Source organism: Eurosta solidaginis, chromosome 2 (genome assembly GCF_040869045.1).
Source record: "Eurosta solidaginis isolate ZX-2024a chromosome 2, ASM4086904v1, whole genome shotgun sequence".
In the NCBI taxonomy this organism is placed as follows: domain Eukaryota; kingdom Metazoa; phylum Arthropoda; class Insecta; order Diptera; family Tephritidae; genus Eurosta; species Eurosta solidaginis.
Window position 1 is genome coordinate 76,066,158 of NC_090320.1, and position 26,250 is coordinate 76,092,407.

Below are 26,250 nucleotides of genomic sequence, written 5' to 3' on the forward strand. Positions count from 1 at the left end.
ACGATACAGCCCTTTCCGAAAATTGAAAATTTTTCGGAGTGGCTCAGCGAACTGGCTAGAATAATTAGCTTAATGCCGACAATAAACACGCATAGTAGACAGCAAACGCAACCGAATAATCTACGCCGCTTAATGCATATTGACCAAGCTAAAGAAAATGGTTGGTGCTATAAATGCAATGGTAAACATACAATGTCACAGTGCGGATCTTTTAAAGCAATGGGCGTTAACAGTCGATGGGAGTTAGTAAAATCTCAACTGCTCTGCTTCTCATGCTTGCGCCAGGGTCATGGCACATCCAAATGCCGTTCAAAACAAAGGTGTGAAGTCAACGGATGCCGACGGTACCATCACTCATTACTCCACAATAAAGATATAGCTACCAGCATACCACATCAAGGCACGCCAGATAATGCCAATGTACAGCCACTGTTAAATTGCCGTGTGAAGCAACACACCGAACAATTATTATTTAAGATGTTGCCAATCAATGTTTATGGTCCACATGGCAAACGGGAAATAGTTGCAATGTTTGACGAAGGTTCGTCAATATCAATCCTGGAAGCGGAAATTGCAGACATGATTGGTGCAAAAGGTGACCTACAACCGCTTACGCTGCAATGGTACGATAATAAGGTAGTAACCGAACAGGCTTGCAAAATAAATATCGAGATTGAGAATTGTACAAACAAACACAAATTTGTGCTGAAAGATGTATACACGGTGAAGAATTTGAATTTGCCTGATTTTACCAATCTCAAGTTATAATTCCGCAAAGCCAGCAATGCTAATTGGCCTTAAGCATGCGTACCTCGGTGTCACTACAACAATCGTCCAAGCCGGCAATGATAGTCCGTTGGCTGCAAAAACTCCGTTAGGTTGGGTAGCATATGGTCCGACAAACGTGCAGTCGGCTTCTAATCCTCGTGTTCTGCATCTGAAAGAATATCGACAACTCCATGACCTGGTAAGTGAGTACCTAACAGCGGACACATTCGGTACAAATCCGTCAGTAACACAATTAGAGTCAGACGAGGAGAAGCAAACACGCCAGATATTGGAGAAAACAGCCAAGCAACTCAATGAACAATATGAAGTTGGCCTGTGGAAACTGTGCCCACCAAAATTACCTAACAGCCGTCCGATGGCCGAAAAGCGTTTGATGGCAGTAGAGCGAAAGCTGAGAGACGACGTCGAGTTTGGCATGCGGTATAAACAAGAAATAAATAAGTACTTAAATAAAGGATACGCCAGGAAACTAAGCGAATCGGAAATCAACGCACCATATTCATATATCTGGTATTTGCCCCACTTTGCGGTAATCAATCCGTATAAACGAAAAAATGCGAATCGTTTTTGATGCCGCCGCCAGCGTAGGCAGCGTTTCACTGAACTCAGCACTTTTAAGAGGCCAGAACAAGCACAGCCACTGATACGAATTTTATTAAAATTTCGCCAGGGACAAATTGGAGTATCAGCTGATATTCGCGAAATGTTTTCGCAAATTAAAGTGCGCCTAGTTGACCAACATGCCCGGCGCTTCTTATGGCGTGATGGTGATCCGAGCCAGCCAATACAAGAATATGCCATGACATCTTTAATCTTCGGCGCTGTTTGTTCACCGTGCATAGCCGAATATATAAAGAACAAAAACGCAGATGATTTCCGAGCACAATATCCGAATGAAGTGGCAATAATATGCAACAAACATTATGTCGACGACTTAGTAGCCAGTTTCGAAGATGCAGACCAAGCAGCAAGGCTCTGCCAACAAATAGTTAATATCAACCGACGAGCAGGGTTTGAGCTGCGAAACTTTATATCAAACAGTAGCGAAGTACAAAACAAACTAAATCAATGTTCATCACTCGACCAGAAAACAGTCAATATGGAACACAATGCAAAAACAGACAAGGTACTTGGCCTGTACTGGAATACAGGTGAAGACAGCTTCGAATTCCATACTAAGTTCCATCGGGTCCCTCAAGAAGTCCTGGAGGGGAGGCGTGCGCCAACAAAACGCGAGCTACTACGAATTGTGATGGCGGTGTTTGACCCTTATGGTATGTTAGCTAATTTCTTACTGTTCACTAAACGTTCACAGGAAACGTGGAAGCGACAAATCGAATGGGACGAGGTTCTACCAGGAGAATTGGGGAAGAAGTGGGCCTCATGGTGGCAGGAGTTCCCTAACATAAAACAATTCAAAATTGTTCGATGTTACTCACCGCACGTGGCAAGTGTGGGTAAGGTCGAGCTGCACATGTTCGTTGGTGCCAGTCAGGCAGCCTTTGCGGCGGTTGGTTACATGCGAGTAATGCACGAATTTGATACTGACGTTAGCTTCATAATGGGCAAAACACGTACAGCCCCAACAAAACTTATGTCAATCCCAAGGTTAGAACTGCAGGCCGCGGTTCTGGGTAAACGGTTGTTCAAAATGATAAGCGAATATTTAGAGGTCAACATTGTCCGTACGACTTTCTGGACCGATTCACAGACGGTTCTACAATGTCTTCACTCATCGCATAGGAGGTATAAAGCTTTCGTGGGTCACCGAATATCCGAAATCCTTACCTCCATTTCGCAAAATCAGTGGCGTTGGGTACCGACGGCTCAAAATCCTGCAGATGCTGGCACACGCCCATCATGTCCGCCAAATTTGAAGTAAACAGTCATTGGATAAAAGGTCCAGACTTCCTGAAACACGGCGAGACACATTGGCCTATCATGACATTAGAGACAGAAACTAGCCTACCAGAAGAAATTAAAAATGACATTATTTTATTTGTTCAGTCCAATAGTACACTCATAGATTTCTCACGTTTCAGTTCATTCTCAAAGTTGCGTCGTACAATGGCCTGGGTGTTGCGTGCAGTAGCAATTCTACGTAAGCAATTCAACAAAAGCGAAAATCCGTCAATGAGTTTGAACATGGAAGAAATTACTTACCTACTTAATTGGCGCTTAACCGTCTAAACGGTTATGGCCGTCCAACAAGGCGCGCCAGTCGCTCCTTCGCTCCGCCAACCGGCGCCAATTGGTCACACCAAGGGAGTTTAAATCGTTTTCCACCTGGTCCTTCCAACGGAGTGGGGGCCGCCCTCTACCTCTGTTTCCATAGGCGGGTTCCGATAGAAACACTTTCTTGGCCGGAGCATCATCTTTCATTCGCATAACATAGCCTAGCCAGCGCAGCTGCTGCGTTTTAATTCGCTGGACTATGTTGATGTCTGCGTAAAGCTCGTACAGCTCATCATTAAATCTTCTTCGGTACTCGCCATCGCCAACGCGTAGAGGTCCATAAATCTTTGGAAGAACTTTTCTCTCGAACACTCCCAAAGCCGCTTCATCTGCTGTTGTCATGGTCCATGCTTCTGCCCCATATAGCAGGACGGGTACGATAAGTGACTTGTAGAGTATGATTTTCGTTCGCCGAGAGAGGACTTTACTTTTCAATTGCCTACCTAGTCCAAAGTAGCATTTATTGGCAAGATTGATTCTTCGCTGGATTTCAGTGCTGATGTTGTTGCTAGTGTTGATGCTGGTTCCCAAATAAACGAAGTCTTTTACTATTTCGAAATTATGGCTAACAACAGTAGCGTGGTTGCCAAGGCGCATATGCGCTGACTCTTTGCTCGATGACAGCAGGTACTTCGTTTTGTCCTCATTCACCATCAAACCTATCTTTACCGCTACTTTTTCCAGTTTGGAGTAAGCAGAACTAACAGCGCGGGTGTTTAGGCCGATGATATCAATGTCATCAGCATATGCCAGTAATTGCTCGCTTTTATAGTATATTGTTCCAGTGCGGTTAAGTTCTGCAGATAGTATTATTTTCTCCAGCATCAAATTAAAGGAATCGCACGATAGGGGGTCACCCTGTCTGAAACCTCGTTTAGTTTCGAACGGCTCGGAGAGGTTCTTCCCAATTCTGACTGAGCTGATGGTGTTGCTCAACGTCATTTTGCACAGCCGTATAAGCTTTGTGGGGAAACCAAATTCAGACATAGCGGCATATAAGCAGCTCCTTTTCGTGCTGTCGAAGGCGGCTTTAAAGTCGACGAAGAGGTGATGTGTGTCGATTCTCTTTTCACGGGTTTTTTCCAAGATTTGGCGCATTGTGAAAATCTGGTCGATGGTATATTTACCAGGTCTGAAGCCGCACTGATAAGGTCCAATCAGCCGGTCCACGGTGGGCTTCAATCTTTCGCACAATACACTTGAAAGGACCTTATATGCGATATTAAGAAGGCTGATTCCACGATGGTTGGTGCATTTTGCAGTATCACCCTTCTTGTGGACTGGGCAAAGAACACTTAGATTCCAACCGTCGGGTATGCTTTCGTCCGCCCATATTTTGCTAAGAAGCTGCTGCATGCGCCTTACTAACTCCTCGCCGCCGAACTTGAATAGCTCCGCAGGCAATCCATCAGCGCCCACGGCCTTGTTGTTTTTCAATCTTGGTATTGCTATTCTAACTTCGTCCTAATCGGGCGGGGGGACATATATTCCATCATCATCGATTGCGGGATCGGGTTCTTCATCTCTGCGCGGTGAATTGCTGCCTCCATTTAGGAGAGCAGAGAAGTATTCCCTCCATAATCTAAGAACTCTCTGGACATTAGTTACAAGGTCGCCGTTTTCATTCCTACAGGAGTGTAAAGTTGATTTATTACACAAATGTATTTTTATAACACGTTCTTTATTATTTGATAAATCTTCAGTTCTCCAAAATAATTTTCTTCAACTAACTGAAAAAATTTTCTTTACTGACAACAAATGAATTGAAAATGTTTTTTTTTTTTTTTTTTTTTAAATCGAATAATTGTTAAAGTAGAAAATTAACAGGTAGGTATGCCACAGTACCCCCTTCCTAGTGATAACGACATATACATAATTAATTTATTTTAAAAGTAACTCTACGAGGAATATAACGTATACAATCTTCCTCAACATTTTCTTGATTATCCAAAAGAAAAGCTGGCTTCAAACGATCTATTGAAATTACTTTATTTTCTCCGTATACTTGAATCTTGAAAATTTTATTAGTTCTAGAAATTACTTTGAATGGACCGTCGTATGGTTGCTGTAAAGGTTTTTTAACTGCGTCACACCTTATGAACACATGAGAGCAGGTACCTAATTCTGGATGTACAAATACGTTTTTCTTCCCATGTCGCAGTGAACTGCTGGCTTTTAAAAAATGCATGTTTTCAGAAAATTCTTTCACCCATTGTGTAGAGTATTTGTTTTCTTTTTTGTTATTAAATATTTCTCCAGGAAGTCGTAAATTTGTTCCAAATGCCATTTCAGCTGGGGAAAACCAATATCCTGTATAATATTTGCATGCAAACCCATCATGACAATAGGGAGTGAATTAACCCAGTTATTCGATTTTTGGGATTTTAATGCAGCTTTAAAAGTACGATGCCATCTCTCAATTTGGCCATTACTCTGTGGATGATATGGAGTTGTATGCGTTATTCTTATTCCAAGCATTTTAGATAATTCTCGAAAAAGTAAAGATTCAAATTGTCGTCCTTGATCAGTAATAATATGAGCTGGCACACCATAACGAGAAACCCATCCAGAAAAAAACGCATAAGGAACGGAGTCAGCAGTAATGTCTTCCAGCGGTATTGCTTCAGTCCAACGTGTAAATCTGTCTATGCATGTAAGGATGTATTTATACTGTTTACATAATGGCAATGGACCAACAATATCTATACTGACATATTTGAAACGGTCTAGAGGGGGTGTGAAATTGCCAAGAGGACTTCTTACGTGACGATTAACTTTAGATTTTTGACAAGCAATGCATGATTTAGTCCATTTAGCTACATCTTTGGAAATTGATGGCCAAACAAAACGATTTCGAAGTAAATTTACTGACGCTCGCACTCCGGGATGAGAATGTCCATGCATACTTTCGAAGAGAGGTTTTCGAAATGTTGGTGTAATATACGGACGTATGTTTTTTGTAGAGACATCACAAAAGATTTCAACATTAACTTCTGGAATTTTCATTTTCCTTAACTCAAGGCAAGAGTCCGCTGTACTTAAAAAATTGTTCAATTCTGAATCAGATTCTTGAGCCAGAGCTAACGCTTTATAATCTAACGGCGATGGCATTGCTATTGCATCCACTCTAGATAAGACGTCGGCTACAACATTTTCTTTTCCGGAAACGTGGCGAATATCGACAGTATGCTGACCAATGTAATCTAAATGCCTTAACTGCTTCGGTGATGCCTTTTCTGGCTTTTGTAAAAATGCGTATATAAGGGGCTTATGGTCTGTGTATATAGCAAATTGTCTACCCTCTAAAAAATATTGAAATTGTTTTAAAGCCGAGTATGCTGCTAAAAGTTCACGATCATAAGCGCTGTATCTCATTTGCGTGCTAGTTAATTTTTTAGATTAAAAAGCGATGGGCTTCCAATTACCATGTATTTGTTGTTGTAAAACACCGCCCATTCCAGTATCCGATGCATCAACCCACAAAGATGTTGGCGCATTAAGCGAGGGATACGCTAAAAGTGTTGCACCAGATAACTGCTCTTTACAGTTTTGAAAAGCTGCAGTAAGTTCCGGGGACCATTGAATTTTCTTATTATCACCCTTTTTATTTCCACTATATAGTGTATGTAATTTTGATTGATACTGTGCGGCTTTTGGAATGAAACGGCGATAAAAGTTTAACATCCCCAAAAATTGTCGCAAGTCTTTAATTGTTTCAGGTGTTTTGTAAGTTTTTATAGCCTCAACTCGAGAAGGTAAGGGTTGCAAACCATTGATTGTAACCAAGTATCCAAGAAATTGAACTTCAGGTACCGCAAAAATGGACTTCGATGTATTTATAATAACTCCAAACTCTCCAAACCGTTCAAATAGAGATTTAATATGCTTGACATGGTCGTCTATATTCTTCGATGCAATCAGAATATCGTCTATATACGCATAACAGAAATCTAGTCCGCGAATAACTTGATTGATGAAGCGTTGGAAAGTTTGCGCAGCGTTACACAAACCGAACGTCCATACGAGGAAACTCAAACAATCCTATTGGAGTAATTATAGCTGTTCTTTCAACATCAGAACTCTCAACCGGAATTTGGTAATAACCCTTAACTAAATCAACCTTGCTGAAAACTTTTGCGTCATGAAGAAGAAAACCAAAGTCATGTATGTGGGGAACGGGATAACGATCTGGAATTGTCACAGAATTTAACCGCCGATAATCTCCACAAAGTCGCCATTCTCCATTAGGTTTGGGTACCATGTGTAATGGACTAGTCCAACAACTTTTTGACGGCCTACATATACCTTGCCTTAACATAGTATCGAACTCACGCTTAACAATTTGTAGTTTCTCAGGAGATAGTCTACGAGCTTTAGAAGAAATAGGTGGGCCAGATGTTTGAATGTGATGCGTTACAGAATGTTTAATTGGTGTATTTTTATCATGCGATGCGGTAAGATCCTTAAATTCTTCAAATAATGGATATATAACAGAGTCTTCAAATATTGACTTAATTGAAGGTGGTAACAACCCAATATGTGAAATCGCATTACTAATAGAGTTTGAGACGTTATCTATTATTCTATTATTCTTAAGATCAATTATTAATCCGTAATGGCTGAGGAAGTCGACGCCGATTATAGGCTTGTTAACATTTGCTAATATAAAAGTCCACCGAAAACTTCTTTTTAGGCCCAAACTTAATTTTAATGTTTTGTTTCCAAAGGTTTTTATTGGGGATTGATTTGCAGCAAATAGCTGAAGAGATGCTGGTCCATTCAACATTTCACTGGAAAGAGCAGGGAACACCGAGACGTCTGCGCCAGTATCAATGAGAAATTCTATGTTTAATGAATTTTCTCTAACAAATAGGCGACATACTTCTTGGCCAACCTTATCCGTCACCTTAGACGAGGGGCCTAATGGTTTTCCGAAATATTATTTGAACGTGAAGTATAATTACATGGCTGAACGCACTTTTTAGCACGTTCACCGAATTTATAATGGTACCAACAAAAAGGCTTACTTTCTCTTGCTCTTGAGGAATTCGTTTGTTTAACGCGTTTGTTGTTATTACGGCTATGACTTCGAGAGCGATGTGAAAGTAGCTCAACTTGCTTCGTCAAAGCTTCAATACGTAATTCCAAATCATGATTTATGGAAGGAGCCTTGGAAACACTATTTATCTCCCAAGCATCTGATGTATCAGATATTTTATCTGCCATAAGGGCGAGTCTACTTAAACTTTCAGTACTTACAGATAAAATTGCTTGTGACTGTTTCGGAAGACGCTGCATCCATAGAGATTTCAGCAACTCATCAGATACTTTACCAGCAGCCAGGTCCATCATTTCACGTAACATTGCAGAAGGCTTCCTGTCACCCAGTTCCATGTCACGCAGCAGTTTCTTTAATCGCTTTTCCTCCGAATCCATGAATCGCTCCTGCAACCGAGATTTCAATGCTTCGTACATGTTATTTTCAGGTGGGTTTAGAATAAGATCGCTGACTTCACTAAGCACACTCGCTTCGATGGATCCTACAATGGTGTGGAATTTTGTTGCATCTGATGATATTCCAGCCGTAATAAACTGGCTCTCCACTTGCTTGAACCATAGAGCTGGATTTGTTCTCCAAAATGGCGGAACTTTAACGGACACACGTGCAACCTCTAATGTTGGATTCGGCTCATCTAAAAAATTCCTTTGATATACGGGCGTTTGGGGTGATGCTGTTGGCGGCTGTTGCAGATCAGAAATTAACGAATCTCCCGCCCCATTATTGGCTTCACTTCCTCTATTCGGTGTATGAAACATGTTTCCTGTCTAGGGTCACCAATTGTAAAGTTGATTTATTACACAAATGTATTTTTATAACACGTTCTTTATTATTTGATAAATCTTCAGTTCTCCAAAATAATTTTCTTCAACTAACTGAAAAAATTTTCTTTACTGACAACAAATGAATTGAAAATGTTTTTTTTTTTTTTTTTTTTTTTAAATCGAATAATTGTTAAAGTAGAAAATTAACAGGTAGGTATGCCACAGGAGTTTGCCCCGGTCTTATAACCTTCCGTCTGTCGCCGTATTTTTTGGTAGAATTTTCGGGCATTATTCCTGGTGGCTAGCAGCTCAAGCTCCTCGCACTCACGCCTTTCTGCTTCTGCTTTTTTCTTCCTGAAAAGGCGTCTCGCTTCCCTTTTCAACTCGCGATAGCGTTCACACACTCCTCTTGTCGCGCTGGAAGAAATTAGCGAGGCTGACATGATGTTTGTAGACTAGTCCAAACAGAGTGCTATTACACTAAGAAAGCTGAATTATTATCATCGGGCAAAGTGAACAAACATAGTTCATTATATAAAATGTCACCTTATATGGACGAAACTGGAGTACTACGACTGAGTGGTCGCATTGACGAGGCCACGTATTTGCCAATGCAGGCTAGACGACCGATACTATTGCCACCGAAGCACGCCGTTTCGTTCTTGATTGTCGAATATATTCACGAACGAAATCACCATCAGAATTTCGCCATAACTATCAACACAGTGAGACAGAAGTATTGGATCCCAAATTTGAAGGCACTGCTAAAGGCGGTACAAAGAAAGTGCACTACATGTATGCTTGCCAATGCCAAACCACAACCACCATTAATGGGTCAGCTACCGGCCGACCGTGTTACACCGTTCGTGCGACCATTCTCCTACACGGGTATCGATTTATTTGGTCCATTCAATGTGGCAATTGGAAGGCGGAGAGAGAAGCGATGGGGTATTATTTTCACGTGCCTTACAGTCCGGGCTGCCCATATTGAATTAGCGGAGAACTTGTTCAGTGATGCATTAATACTATGTCTACGCAATTTTATAAACCGCCGTGGTGTGCCAGTGAGGATCAGAAGTGATAATGGAACCAATTTTATAGGTGCACAGAAGGAGTTAAAGGTAGCAGAGCAGCTGTTCGACACCGATAGCATACGATCCGAAGCGAGTAAACACAATATCGAGTGGGTGTTTAATTGCCCATCGAATCCAAGTTCGGGTGGCTGCTGGGAGCGGCTAATAAGAGTAATCAAATCGCTCTTGAGCAAAACGCCAAAGGAGGTTGCACCGAGGGTGGATACGTTGCAAAGTGTATTAATAGAGGCGGAAAATATAATAAATTCGCGCCCACTGACCGATTTGCCCGTAGCACACGACAACGACGAGCCACTCACACCAAACCACTTCTTGCTCGGCTGTGTGAATTCTACCCAAACACCGCACCCTGTGAACGAAAAGATATGCCTCCGAAAGCAGTGGAGAATAGCACAGAATCTTAAGGATCGTAGGAAACGGTAGGTGCTAGAGTATCTGCCGCAGTTGATATGCCGTCCTAAGTGGCAAGAGAAGGCGAATCCGCTACAAGTCGGTGATACGGTAATCATATGTGATCCATCGTTACCCGGAGGCAATGGCAACGAGGCCGTATTTCGAAGGTCTTCCCAGCCAAAGATGGTCAAGTGCGAGTCGCAGAAGTACGAACTAGCAACGGATTTTTACGACGACCAGCGTCGCGTCGTCCAGACTAATGGTCAATGGTGAATCCCAGGGGGATTCACGGGGGCGGGGTGTTGATCACCCTGTGCCGTCCCGCCTGGAGTAACAGCACTCATATACATACATCATAAACTTTCCTATTGTCAAAAATACGACTGGTCATCAGCGCGCAATTTTCACTAACGATTAGAGAGCAGACGCGAGTGAACGCAAAACACAAGTGTAAAACAACACAACACCCACACATCGGACATTAAGCAATCACCAGTATTCAATTACCACATGGTCACCGAAATTGAAGTCAATACAATATTTAATAACCAATCATATTTGACCGACAATTAATTCAACCAATATTATATTTTCCAATTTATAATTCAACAATTAATTTATTTAACAATTTAATCGACGATTCAAACTACATTTTGTGATATAAAACGACCATATTGTGCGATCACATTTTGCAATATAAAAACGATAATATTTCGCAACAATACAAACCGACGATATTTGGAGACGATATGTGAATAACATTTTAAAACATTCAACAATTAAACGTTGCACCAAATTGAAGTCAATACAATATTCGCAACCAAGAGGACACCAAGTTACATCACCGATCAAAGGTTCCACATACAATACAATTTGCGCCATAAATCACATTGTCTAAACGAAAAGCAATCAAATATAATTGTAACAAGTAATTCATTTTATTAAACATTTTATTAAAATACATCGTATACATTTATTCCATTGTTCGGACTATCAAATCGTAAGTCACAAATAAGTTTTAATCAGTCTTCAACAAAACCCTTGAAATCTTGGCAGGTATTACATATATAAATAAATTAGTGGTATCCAACAGATGATGTTCTGGGTCACCCTGGTCAACATTTTGGTCGATATCTGGAAAACGCTTTCACATATACAACTACCACCACTCCCTTTTAAAAGCCTCATTAATACCTTTAATTTGATACCCATATCGTACAAACACATTCTAGAGTCACCCCTGGTCCACCTTTGTGGCGATATCTCGAAAAGGCGTCCACCTATAGAACTAAGCCCCACGGCCTTTCAAAATACTCATTAACACCTTTCATTTGATACCCATATCGTACAAACATATTCTAGAGTCACCCCTGGTCCACCTTTATGGCGATATTTCGAAAAGGCGACCACCTATAGGACTAAGGTCCACTCCCTTTCAAAATACTCATTAATACCTTTCGTTTGATACCCATATTGTACAAACGCATTCTAGAGTCACCCCTGGTCCACTTTTATGCCGATATCTCGAAAAGGCGTCCACCTATATAATTAAGCCCCACGTCATTTCAAAATACTCATTAACACCTTTCATTTGATACCCATATCGTACAAACATATTCTAGAGTCAACCCTGGTCCACCTTTATGGCGATATTTCGAAAAGGCGATCACCTATAGGACTAAGGTCCACTCCCTTTTAAAATACTCATTAATACCTTTAATTTGATACCCATATCGTACAAACACATTCTAGAGTCACCCCTGGTCCACCTTTATGGCGATATCTCGAAAAGGCGTCCACCTATAGAACTAAGCCCCACGCCCTTTTAAAATACTCATTAATACCTTTCGTTTGATACCCATATTGTACAAACGCATTCTAGAGTCACCCCTGGTCCTCCTTTATGACGATATTTCCAAAAGGCGACCACCTATACAATTACCACCACTCCCTTTTAAAACCTTCATTAATACCTTTAATTTTATATCCATATCGTACAAACACATTCTAGACTCACCCCTGGTCCACATTTATGGCGCTATCTCGAAAAGGCGTCCACCTGTAGAACTAAACCCCACGCCCTTTTGAAATACTCATTAACACCTTTCGTTTGATACCCATATTGTACAAACGCATTCTAGAGTCACCCCTGGTCCACCTTTATGGCGATATCTCGAAAAGGCATCCACCTATAGAACTAAGCCCCACTCCCTTTTAAAATGTTCATTAACCCCTTTCATTTGATACCCATATCGTACAAACAAATTCTAGGGTCACCCCTGGTCCACCTTTATGGCGATATCTCGAAACAGCGTCTACCTATGGAAATAAGGATCACTCCCTTTTAAAATACTCATTAACACCTTTCATTTGATACCCATATTGTACAAACAAATTCTAGAGTCAACCCTGATCCACCTTTATGGCGATATCCCTAAATGGCGGCCACCTATAGAACTATGGCCCACTCCCTCTTAAAATACTCTTTAATACCTTTCATTTGATACACATGTCATACAAGCACAGTCCAGGGTTACCTTCGGTTCATTTTCCTACATGGTTATTTTCCCTTATGTTGCCACCATCGCTCTCAACTGAGTATGTAATGTTCGGTTACACCCGAACTTAACCTTCCTTACTTGTTTTTATTATTTTTTTATTTTCAAATTTTTATTTTTTATTTAATGTCCTATTATTTCTCATTCTTTTTATTACGTTTAATGGCTCATTATTACGAGGACTCTTTCCTGACAATTTGTTACAATCTAAGTCCTCAATACATAATCCTTCCAAAAACTTTACTCGACTCGGCATCACGCATGCTTGTCTCTCGTCGAACTCCAAAATATTTTGATGTCACTTCTACCTGTCCGTATGTAACATATGTTCCAAATATGAGCCAAATCGGACCACAAATACGATTATGTGAATATCTCGATCCTTGCTCCACCTATCGGCGATTTTTTCTTATTATTGCATTGTCATCGTTTTCTGAACTATATTTCAAGTTTCAAGCTTGTAGCTTATCGGGAAGTTACTTAAATGTTAATTACACAAATTCATTCACATCGGCCGGCCGCTACACAGAGTCAAGCTAAATAAAACCGTTTAAAAATAGTTAAAATGGGTAGCAGCGATATCCTCTTTAATTTAAAACACAAAATATGCTAAGTGCAGAATTGCTGCGCAGCTAGATTTTAAGCACTCTGGCAGAGAGGATAGATAGAATAAGAGACATCATTTCATACTTTTTGCTAAATTTATTTGAAATGTCCCATTTGAGCGGTAATTTTAAATTGCTTCTATACATTTTCATGAGGTAATTTTGATTGTTTTAAAGGATCGTATTAATTAAGCAATTCATCCTCTATCCAACAATCAAAATATATATTAATATAAACTCCTTAAAAGTATGTAGAAGGCAATTTTCTAATACCCGCCAGTCAGAGTAAAAAATAAAAATTGAAATGACGTCTCTTATTCTATATATCCTCCATGATGGAATTATAGAAGGTGGCGGATGTAAGCAGTTTCTCGCTCTAACGCCGCCATCTTTAACGCCCTTAGAAATAAGAATGTGGTCGCTTTACAAAACTCCTTTTCTATTCAGAGGAAAAAATGTATGTAAAACCATACCAATTGCTTTCTCTGAAAAAATTTACAACCTACTGTTCAAATCGAAATGAATGTCCGACACCGCAGGCAGCTGGTGTTTAATGGAGTGCGATCCAGGTGTATTTACGGAATTAATACGTGAATTTGGATGTAAAGGCGTTCAAGTGGAGGAGATTTAGAGTTTAGACCTTGAACCTGACCTATTTAAAGAGAACCCATACATGGGCTCATTTCCTTTATAAATGGGTGCAGGGTGATGAATCATCTCGATCCGTTGTACGCGATAAACGTCTAGATAATATATTCTTTGGAAAGCAAGTCATTAACAATGCATGCGCAACACAGGCAATACTTAGAATTCTGTTGAACTGTGACCATGAAGACATTAAGCTGGGAATAACACTTACTGAATTCAAAGAATTTTCGCAATCTTTTGATCTTCATACAAAAGGCCTTACTCTAAGTAATGTACCAAAAATTCGCTCAGTGCACGACAAACCCTTGATGCAGTAGATACAAAAAATCAAAATAAAGATGACGATGTTTATCATTTTATTGGATACATACCAATTAATGGACGTTTATATGAATTTGATGGTTTGAAACAAGGTCCATTGGATTTGGGCGCAGCATCTTCCGAACAAAATTGGATTGATGTTGTACGCCCCATAATTGAGAAACGTATGAAAAATATAACGAAGGTGAAATACATTTTAATCTTATGGCCATAGTATCCGATAGATTGAAAATATATCAGCAGGAAATCGAGAAAATGTTGGCGACTGCTAACGATGCTATGGATACTGGAGATGGTGAAGATCGTCAGACGGAAATAACAAAATTGCGTTCAAAAATTCAATATGAATGCGAAAAACGGAAACTCTATAAGATTGAAAAAATTCAGCGTAAGCAAAATTATTTACCATTCATCGTTAAATTACCTAAAATGTTGGGAGATCAAGGTCAATGAATGCCCATATATGAAAGGCAAAGCTGCTGTATCTAAAAGCAAATCTTAAGCGGTGCGAAATGTCTATTTTTTTTATTAAATAGTTTTATTTAGCTTGACTTGACAGGCAGGCCGCACGGCCGCATGCACGGCAGTTGTGAACGAATTTTGTAATTGAAATTTAAGTAACTCCCGATAAGCTACAAGCTTGAAACTTGGAATATAGTTCAGAACCCGATGACAATGCAATAATAAGAAAAAATCGCCGCTAGGTGGCGCATGGATCGAGATATTCACAAAAATCGTATTTGTGGTCCGATTTGGCTCATATTTGGAGATGATCAGATCTCCAATCAATCGTTAAACTAAAGCGAGTCAGCAGCAAGGGGCGACAGCTGGCTCCCTCAATTGAATGCCCCATAATCTCTATCTCACAAATTGGAAGAAGGTCAAACAATCTTAATGTCGGAGGACATGTGGATGGAAAGGAACGTTTACTGACTGTAGATACGGGTGCATCCCATTCCATCATTCGATCAGATTTAGTCAACAAGAAGATAAGACCATTGCTTGGAGCAAGATTACGTACAGCCACGGGAGAGGACACCCAGGTAATTGGAGAAGTAGCATGTGAAGTAGCAATTGGGAACGTCAGGATACAACACAATTTTATAGTGGCAGAGATTGTTGATGAAATCATAATTGGAGTGGACTTCTTAACTCGATATGCAAAGCAAGACGATGCGATATAAGAACGTGGATGTGCCACTTAATTTCGGCTACGAGAGAAGCTATAGCAGTAAACGAGTGCTGGTGGAAGAGAGTCAGCAAATACCACCAAAATCCGAAGCAGTCATCTGGGCAAAAGTTGATGGAGATTGTGGGACAAACAAATTGTGGGTTGTCGAAGCAGCAAACAAATCAACACTGACACGTACTTGTAGGAAAAACCCTGGCTATGACAAAACAAGATGGACGTATTCCGGTAAGAGTACTCAATGAGTTCAAGTCACCACTCAAACTGACCAGATGAGCTATCTTGGGAAGATGCCAAGAGGCTGAAATAGTTATTAACTGTGAACAGCTCCAGGAACACGTTTCAACTAGCAAGACTGATCTTTCAAATGACATCACGGCATGGACGGAGAGCCTAGAGGAAGATTATCAGAGTAAGGCAAAGCAACTGCTCCTAAAGTACGCAAACATATTTGACCAGGATGGTTCCAAACCAGGCCGCACCAATGTTGCGAAACATCAAATTGACACTGGAGACGCGAGGCCGATACGCCAAACTCCTCGTAGTGTTCCAATGGCTAAACGGGAAGTTGTTAGTCAAATCGTACAAGAAATGAGCGACAGCGGCGTCATCGAACCATCAACTAGTCCATGGAGCTCGCCTGTGGTACTTTTGAAGAAGAAGGATGGGAAAATGAGGTTTTGCGTGGACTACCGCAAGTTGAACGACGTCACGAAAAATGATAGCTACCCATTACCAAGAATTGACGACACTCTGGACTCGCTATCTGGTACGAAATGGTTTTCCATACTGGACTTGAAAAGCGGCTACTGGCAAGTTGAGGTGAAGGAGGAAGATAAAGAGAAAACAGCCTTCAGTGTGGGTGATGGTCTTTGGCAATTTACAGTGATGCCGTTTGGACTTTGTAATGCACCGTTTAACTTAAAAATTTTTTTTTAATTATTTTATTTCTTTTATTTTTATCAATAAAATGGAACTATAATGAAACAGGTGTCAACATTTCAATACATGGAGGTGCGTACCAAAATAATTGACCTTATGACTTTCCTGGTTGTTTGGTTGGTGGCTGTGCTGCCCGGTGGGAGAGACCTCGCCCGCTCTATCGCCATTTTCGTGCACATTGTGTTCCCATGGAACCTATTACATAATATACGCCGTGTTTGTTTTACTCAAACCATTTGGTTAAATCAAAATGTCTCCTGATGTCTTTAATGGAGCATTTTGATACAGCAATTAAATCGGGTAGCACAAAACAGATTTTAGTTCGATACCTAATGTTCTTAAGTGTTGGGCACTCACAGACGAAGTGGGTGATTGCTTCCTTACAACCATCCTCCCCTGCAGTTGAAGGGGATTGACATTTTATCCCAATGCAGGCCAAACGACCAATATTCTGCTCTTGTGGATTTGATCCTCAATATCTCTTTTCTAGGCATATTTAATGTTCTGTTTGCTTGGTAATTTTACAGGTGTCCGTTGTTTTTTTGATGTTGGAGGGTATGTCACTCTGTATTGATAAAAACAGCCGGTCCACCGTTACTGTCTCAGAGCTGTCTCGCGATACACCAGCGCTTGGCTGTCCGAGTTAAGGGCATATCTCACCGCCGGTTACATAATTCTCTAATAGGAAACTACAGGCCCTTTATACCTCGAAGTTCTGCTTTATTTGTATTAATGCCTTTTATGTGGCGGGTTCCAAGCCCAGGACGAGGATTATGGCTACATTACACCATTGTATAATAACCCCATTGATCTATAAGTCAGCCGCCCATGATGATCATTTCCAGTGAATGGCTATCAGAAGCTTTTCTACCGTGTGAAGAGGGCGGTGTGACCAAGAAGGTTTAACTTGGTCATATCAAATTGTTTCCGAAATGGTCGTGCTAGAACCTTAATGGAACACACCGAATCAATATCCGGCATAGGACTATCAACACCTAACATTCCCCCAAAGCATTTGGTGTCTTTGTCGTTAAAGCAACAACGTGCGCTATATAATGAAGACGTTATGCTCGTTAGAACATACACATGACGATGTCCCGAACGGACATCTGAAAAGTTGTAGCAGCTCGCTTGGTATCTTTACTGTCAGCGAAGGCTTGGCCAGATGTGTACACGATCTCTTCGGCTCCGGAGCCCCTGCCTACAGTTCGCCGCAGCGTCGAATTCAATGTTAGGTGGCCAAAAACGGATCTTCTCACAGCTCAAACATCTCAGGTTTAAGGGATCAAGACTAAAGCCAGAACCTCAATCAATATTCCACCAAATTAGTATACCCGCTGCCTTGTCCGCCCTCCTGTTGTCTGTTGAATATATTTTCCCATCATGTAATATATTAGAAACTACCTTAGTTAATAGAAGAGGAGTAGACTCTTAATACACGTCCAAAAATATCGAGAAAGTGTTCTAAAGACACGTTTTGACCTCGTTACCAATAATCTGAGCAATGACCCCGAGCCACTCCAAAACCGGGGGTAAGATCCAGATCTTTTTTTCGCCACTTTTGTGCATACAATTTTAAACGTTTTTGTTTTTTTTTTACAAATATCTTTTGGCATTAGTTTCAGGTTATTGATACCAAAGTAAAAACATGTCTTTTGACACCTCTGCCGGCATTTTTGGTCGTTTATTAGCAGTCGACCCCTGTCCAAGAATATTACCAGCAAAATTGATGCGTTCAAAAAAAAATTTATGAGCTGCAAACGTTTCAAAATTTAAAAAAAGCAATATTCATTTCATAACTTTTATGATTAAATTGAGCAAAAATCAATCTAAATACACTCCTTTCTGTATTTTATCATTATTGAAAAAGTAGGATTTAAGTACCATTTCAAAAAGGGTCCCTCTTTTATGTCCCCATTCTCTTGTACTTCCGAAATACAACCTGGAGCCCACTGCCAAATCTTCCGCCACCTTCTACCATTACATTAGCTTTGTTCGGCAAGCTTAAAATTTTTAAAAATTTTAAAGAATTTTTAGAAATAAGTGTTCGGTGACACAAAACATTTGCAGGGAGAGAGCGCATTTTGACATTTCATTTGGTGAGAGAGCTACAAGTTTCTGCTGGGAAAATTTAACTCAGTAAAAATTGTAAGCCATTGGATTGGCAACACTGAAAGTGCAAAGACGCGTGGTTTGAACAAATTTTTTACAAAAGTTAAATTTTTAATTGGAGTGGAGAATAATAAAATTTAAACAATACAAACATTAATTTTACTTAATTAAAAGTTAATCTTATTGGATAAAAAGATAAAACTACAAAAAATAAGAATATACTAACTACTAAGTGAACCTAACCTCAAAATGGATGTAGACGCCGAGGAGCCTAAGGGCTCCTGAGTACAACAATATAAAGACAGAAATAAAAAACCGAAAATTGATAAAAAACATTAAACCGGAGTTGAAAAATGAGGAAAACAATACATTGTTCAATCAACAAACAAATTCTCGTAAACAAGCAAAACAAAATAAACCAGAAGATATTGCGGATAAAAATAGCATTCAAGTAACAAATACTCAGCAAAATACAACAAAAATGAATGAAAATGCAGGCTAGACGACCGATACTATTGCCACCGAAGCACGCCGTTTCGTTCTTGATTGTCGAATATATTCACGAACGAAATCACCATCAGAATTTCGCCATAACCATCAACACAGTGAGACAGAAGTATTGGATCCCAAATTTGAAGGCACTGCTAAAGGCGGTACAAAGAAAGTGCACTACATGTATGCTTGCCAATGCCAAACCACAACCACCATTAATGGGTCAGCTACCGGCCGACCATGTTACACCGTTCGTGCGACCATTCTCCTACACGGGTGTCGATTTATTTGGTCCATTCAATGTGGCAATTGGAAGGCGGAGAGAGAAGCGATGGGGTATTATTTTCACGTGCCTTACAGTACGGGCTGCCCATATTGAATTAGCGGAGAACTTGTTCAGTGATGCATTCATACTATGTCTACGCAATTTTATAAACCGCCGTGGTGTGCCAGTGAGGATCAGAAGTGATAATGGAACCAATTTTATAGGTGCACAGAAGGAGTTAAAGGTAGCAGAGCAGCTGTTCGACACCGTTAGCATACGATCCGAAGCGAGTAAACACAATATCGAGTGGGTGTTTAATTGCCCATCGAATCCAAGTTCGGGTGGCTGCTGGGAGCGGCTAATAAGAGTAATCAAATCGCTCTTGAGCAAAACGCCAAAGGAGGTTGCACCGAGGGTGGATACGTTGCAAAGTGTATTAATAGAGGCGGAAAATATAATAAATTCGCGCCCACTGACCGATTTGCCCGTAGCACACGACAACGACGAGCCACTCACACCAAACCACTTCTTGCTCGGCTGTGTGAATTCTACCCAAACACCGCACCCTGTGAACGAAAAGATATGCCTCCGAAAGCAGTGAAGAATAGCACAGAATCTTAAGGATCGTAGGAAACGGTAGGTGCTAGAGTATCTGCCGCAGTTGATATGCCGTCCTAAGTGGCAAGAGAAGGCGAATCCGCTACAAGTCGGTGATACGGTAATCATATGTGATCCATCGTTACCCGGAGGCAATGGCAACGAGGCCGTATTTCGAAGGTCTTCCCAGCCAAAGATGGCCAAGTGCGAGTCGCAGAAGTACGAACTAGCAACGGAGTTTTACGACGACCAGCGTCGCGTCGTCCAGACTAATGGTCAATGGTGAATCCCAGGGGGATTCACGGGGGCGGGGTGTTGATCACCCTGTGCCGTCCCGCCTGGAGTAACAGCACTCATATACATACACTTTCCTATTGTCAAAAATACGACTGGTCATCAGCGCGCAATTTTCACTAACGATTAGAGAGCAGACGCGAGTGAACGCAAAACACAAGTGTAAAACAACACAACACCCACACATCGGACATTAAGCAATCACCAGTATTCAATTACCACATGGTCACCGAAATTGAAGTCAATACAATATTTAATAACCAATCATATTTGACCGACAATTAATTCAACCAATATTATATTTTCCAATTTATAATTCAACAATTAATTTATTTAACAATTTAATCGACGATTCAAACTACATTTTGTGATATAAAACGACCATATTGTGCGATCACATTTTGCAATATAAAAACGATAATATTTCGCAACAATACAAACCGACGATATTTGGAGACGATATGTGAATAACATTTTAAAACATTCAACAATTAAACGTTGCACCAAATTGAAGTCAATACAATATTCGCAACCAAGAGGACACCAAGTTACATCACCGATCAAAGGTTCCACATACAATACAATTTGCGCCATAAATCACATTGTCTAAACGAAAAGCAATCAAATATAATTGTAACAAGTAATTCATTTTATTAAACATTTTATTAAAATACATCGTATACATTTATTCCATTGTTCGGACTATCAAATCGTAAGTCACAAATAAGTTTTAATCAGTCTTCAACAAAACCCTTGAAATCTTGGCAGGTATTACATATATAAATAAATTAGTGGTATCCAACAGATGATGTTCTGGGTCAGTCTGGCCCACATTTTGGTCGATATCTGGAAAACGCTTTCACATATACAACTACCACCATTCCCTTTTAAAAGCCTCATTAATACCTTTAATTTGATACCCATATCGTACAAACACATTCTAGAGTCACCTCTGGTCCACCTTTATGGCGATATCTCGAAAAGGCGTCCACCTATAGAACTAAGCCCCACGCCCTTTCAAAATACTCATTAACACCTTTCATTTGATACCCATATCGTACAAACATATTCTAGAGTCACCCCTGGTCCACCTTTATGGCGATATTTCGAAAAGGCGACCACCTATAGGACTAAGGTCCACTCCCTTTCAAAATACTCATTAATACCTTTCGTTTGATACCCATATTATACAAACGCATTCTAGAGTCACCCCTGGTCCACTTTTATGCCGATATCTCGAAAAGGCGTCCACCTATATAATTAAGCCCCACGTCATTTCAAAATACTCATTAACACCTTTCATTTGATACCCATATCGTACAAACATATTCTAGAGTCAACCCTGGTCCACCTTTATGGCGATATTTCGAAAAGGCGATCACCTATAGGACTAAGGTCCACTCCCTTTTAAAATACTCATTAATACCTTTAATTTGATACCCATATCGTACAAATACATTCTAGAGTCACCCCTGGTCCACCTTTATGGCGATATCTCGAAAAGGCATCCACCTATAGAACTAAGCCCCACGCCCTTTTAAAATACTCATTAACACCTTTCGTTTGATACCCATATTGTACAAACGCATTCTAGAGTCACCCCTGGTCCTCCTTTATGACGATATCTCCAAAAGGCGACCACCTATACAATTACCACCACTCCCTTTTAAAACCTTCATTAATACCTTTAATTTTATATCCATATCGTACAAACACATTCTAGACTCACCCCTGGTCCACATTTATGGCGCTATCTCGAAAAGGCGTCCACCTGTAGAACTAAACCCCACGCCCTTTTGAAATACTCATTAACACCTTTCGTTTGATACCCATATTGTACAAACGCATTCTAGAGTCACCCCTGGTCCACCTTTATGGCGATATCTCGAAAAGGCATCCACCTATAGAACTAAGCCCCACTCCCTTTTAAAATGTTCATTAACCCCTTTCATTTGATACCCATATCGTACAAACAAATTCTAGGGTCACCCCTGGTCCACCTTTATGGCGATATCTCGAAACAGCGTCTACCTATGGAAATAAGGATCACTCCCTTTTAAAATACTCATTAACACCTTTCATTTGATACCCATATTGTACAAACAAATTCTAGAGTCAACCCTGATCCACCTTTATGGCGATATCCCTAAATGGCGGCCACCTATAGAACTTTGGCCCACTCCCTCTTAAAATACTCTTTAATACCTTTCATTTGATACACATGTCATACAAGCACAGTCCAGGGTTACCTTCGGTTCATTTTCCTACATGGTTATTTTCCCTTATGTTGCCACCATCGCTCTCAACTGAGTATGTAATGTTCGGTTACACCCGAACTTAACCTTCCTTACTTGTTTTTATTATTTTTTTATTTTCAAATTTTTATTTTTTATTTAATGTCCTATTATTTCTCATTCTTTTTATTACGTTTAATGGCTCATTATTACGAGGACTCTTTCCTGACAATTTGTTACAATCTAAGTCCTCAATACATAATCCTTCCAAAGACTTTACTCGACTCGGCGTCACGCATGCTTGTCTCTCGTCGAACTCCAAAATATTTTGATGTCACTTCTACCTGTCCGTATGTAACATATGTTCCAAATATGAGCCAAATCGGACCACAAATACGATTATGTGAATATCTCGATCCTTGCTCCACCTATCGGCGATTTTTTCTTATTATTGCATTGTCATCGTTTTCTGAACTATATTTCAAGTTTCAAGCTTGTAGCTTATCGGGAAGTTACTTAAATGTTAATTACACAAATTCATTCACATCGGCCGGCCGCTACACAGAGTCAAGCTAAATAAAACCGTTTAAAAATAGTTAAAATGGGTAGCAGCGATATCCTCTTTAATTTAAAACACAAAATATGCTAAGTGCAGAATTGCTGCGCAGCTAGATTTTAAGCACTCTGGCAGAGAGGATAGATAGAATAAGAGACATCATTTCATACTTTTTGCTAAATTTATTTGAAATGTCCCATTTGAGCGGTAATTTTAAATTGCTTCTATACATTTTCATGAGGTAATTTTGATTGTTTTAAAGGATCGTATTAATTAAGCAATTCATCCTCTATCCAACAATCAAAATATATATTAATATAAACTCCTTAAAAGAATGTAGAAGGCAATTTTCTAATACCCGCCAGTCAGAGTAAAAAATAAAAATTGAAATGACGTCTCTTATTCTATATATCCTCCATGATGGAATTATAGAAGGTGGCGGATGTAAGCAGTTTCTCGCTCTAACGCCGCCATCTTTAACGTCCTTAGAAATAAGAATGTGGTCGCTTTACAAAACTCCTTTTCTATTCAGAGGAAAAAATGTATGTAAAACCATACCAATTGCTTTCTCTGAAAAAATTTACAACCTACTGTTCAAATCGAAATGAATGTCCGACACCGCAGGCAGCTGGTGTTTAATGGAGTGCGATCCAGGTGTATTTACGGAATTAATACGTGAATTTGGATGTAAAGGCGTTCAAGTGGAGGAGATTTAGAGTTTAGACCTTGAACCTGACCTATTTAAAGACCTCGAACCCATACATGGGCTCATTTCCTTTATAAATGGGTGCAGGGTGATGAATCATCTCGATCCGTTGTACGCGATAAACGTCTAGATAATATATTCTTTGCAAAGCAAGTCATTAACAATGCATGCGCAACACAGGCAATACTTAGAATCTGTTGAACTGTGACCATGAAGACATTAAGCTGGGAATAACACTTACTGAATTCAAAGAATTTTCGCAATCTTTTGATCTTCATACAAAAGGCCTTACTCTAAGTAATGTACCAAAAATTCGCTCAGTGCACGACAAACCCTTGATGCAGTAGATACAAAAAATCAAAATAAAGATGACGATGTTTATCATTTTATTGGATACATACCAATTAATGGACGTTTATATGAATTTGATGGTTTGAAACAAGGTCCATTGGATTTGGGCGCAGCATCTTCCGAACAAAATTGGATTGATGTTGTACGCCCCATAATTGAGAAACGTATGAAAAATATAACGAAGGTGAAATACATTTTAATCTTATGGCCATAGTATCCGATAGATTGAAAATATATCAGCAGAAAATCGATAAAATGTTGGCGACTGCTAACGATGCTATGGATACTGGAGATGGTGAAGATCGTCAGACGGAAATAACAAAATTGCGTTCAAAAATTCAATATGAATGCGAAAAACGGAAACTCTATAAGATTGAAAAAATTCAGCGTAAGCAAAATTATTTACCATTCATCGTTAAATTACCTAAAATGTTGGAGAGCAAGGTCAATGAATGCCCATATATGAAAGGCAAAGCTGCTGTATCTAAAAGCAAATCTTAAGCGGTGCGAAATGTCTATTTTTTTTATTAAACGGTTTTATTTAGCTTGACTTGACAGGCAGGCCGCACGGCCGCATGCACGGCAGTTGTGAACGAATTTTGTAATTGAAATTTAAGTAACTTCCCTATAAGCTACAAGCTTGAAACTTGGAATATAGTTCAGAACCCGATGACAATGCAATAATAAGAAAAAAATCGCCGCTAGGTGGCGCATGGATCGAGATATTCACAAAAATCGTATTTGTGGTCCGATTTGGCTCATATTTGGAGATGATCAGATCTCCAATCAATCGTTAAACTAAAGCGAGTCAGCAGCAAGGGGCGACAGCTGGCTCCCTCAATTGAATGACCCATAATCTCTATCTCACAAATTGAAGAAGGTCAAACAATCTTAATGTCGGAGGACATGTGGATGGAAAGGAACGTTTACTGACTGTAGATACGGGTGCATCCCATTCCATCATTCGATCAGATTTAGTCAACAAGAAGATAAGACCATTGCTTGGAGCAAGATTACGTACAGCCACGGGAGAGGACACCCAGGTAATTGGAGAAGTAGCATGTGAAGTAGCCATTGGGAACGTCAGGATACAACACAATTTTATAGTGGCAGAGATTGTTGATGAAATCATAATTGGAGTGGACTTCTTAACTCGATATGCAAAGCAAGACGATGCGATATAAGAACGTGGATGTGCCACTTAATTTCGGCTACGAGAGAAGCTATAGCAGTAAACGAGTGCTGGTGGAAGAGAGTCAGCAAATACCACCAAAATCCGAAGCAGTCATCTGGGCAAAGGTTGATGGAGAATGTGGGACAAACAAATTGTGGGTTGTCGAAGCAGCAAACAAATCAACACTGACACGTACTTGTAGGAAAAACCTGGCTATGACAAAACAAGATGGACGTATTCCGGTAAGAGTACTCAATGAGTTCAAGTCACCACTCAAACTGACCAGATGAGCTATCTTGGGAAGATGCCAAGAGGCTGAAATAGTTATTAACTGTGAACAGCTCCAGGAACACGTTTCAACTAGCAAGACTGATCTTTCAAATGACATCACGGCATGGACGGAGAGCCTAGAGGAAGATTATCAGAGTAAGGCAAAGCAACTGCTCCTAAAGTACGCAAACATATTTGACCAGGATGGTTCCAAACCAGGCCGCACCAATGTTGCGAAACATCAAATTGACACTGGAGACGCGAGGCCGATACGCCAAACTCCTCGTAGTGTTCCAATGGCTAAACGGGAAGTTGTTAGTCAAATCGTACAAGAAATGAGCGACAGCGGCGTCATCGAACCATCAACTAGTCCATGGAGCTCGCCTGTGGTACTTTTGAAGAAGAAGGATGGGAAAATGAGGTTTTGCGTGGACTACCGCAAGTTGAACGACGTCACGAAAAATGATAGCTACCCATTACCAAGAATTGACGACACTCTGGACTCGCTATCTGGTACGAAATGGTTTTCCATACTGGACTTGAAAAGCGGCTACTGGCAAGTTGAGGTGAAGGAGGAAGATAAAGAGAAAACAGCCTTCAGT

General features: G+C 40.2%; 1 long non-coding RNA gene and 2 pseudogenes across 1 annotated transcript in view; all 3 read left to right on the plus strand.

Moving 5' to 3' along the window:
- The window catches only part of LOC137242220 (uncharacterized), an 88,816-nt gene that overhangs the window by 51,327 nt on the left and 11,239 nt on the right, over positions 1-26,250 (plus strand). The window lies entirely within an intron of this gene.
- Positions 14,021-14,919, plus strand: LOC137239075 (ubiquitin carboxyl-terminal hydrolase isozyme L5 pseudogene; annotated as a pseudogene).
- LOC137242219 (ubiquitin carboxyl-terminal hydrolase isozyme L5-like) overlaps positions 23,756-26,250 on the plus strand; it is a 6,222-nt pseudogene continuing 3,727 nt past the window's right edge.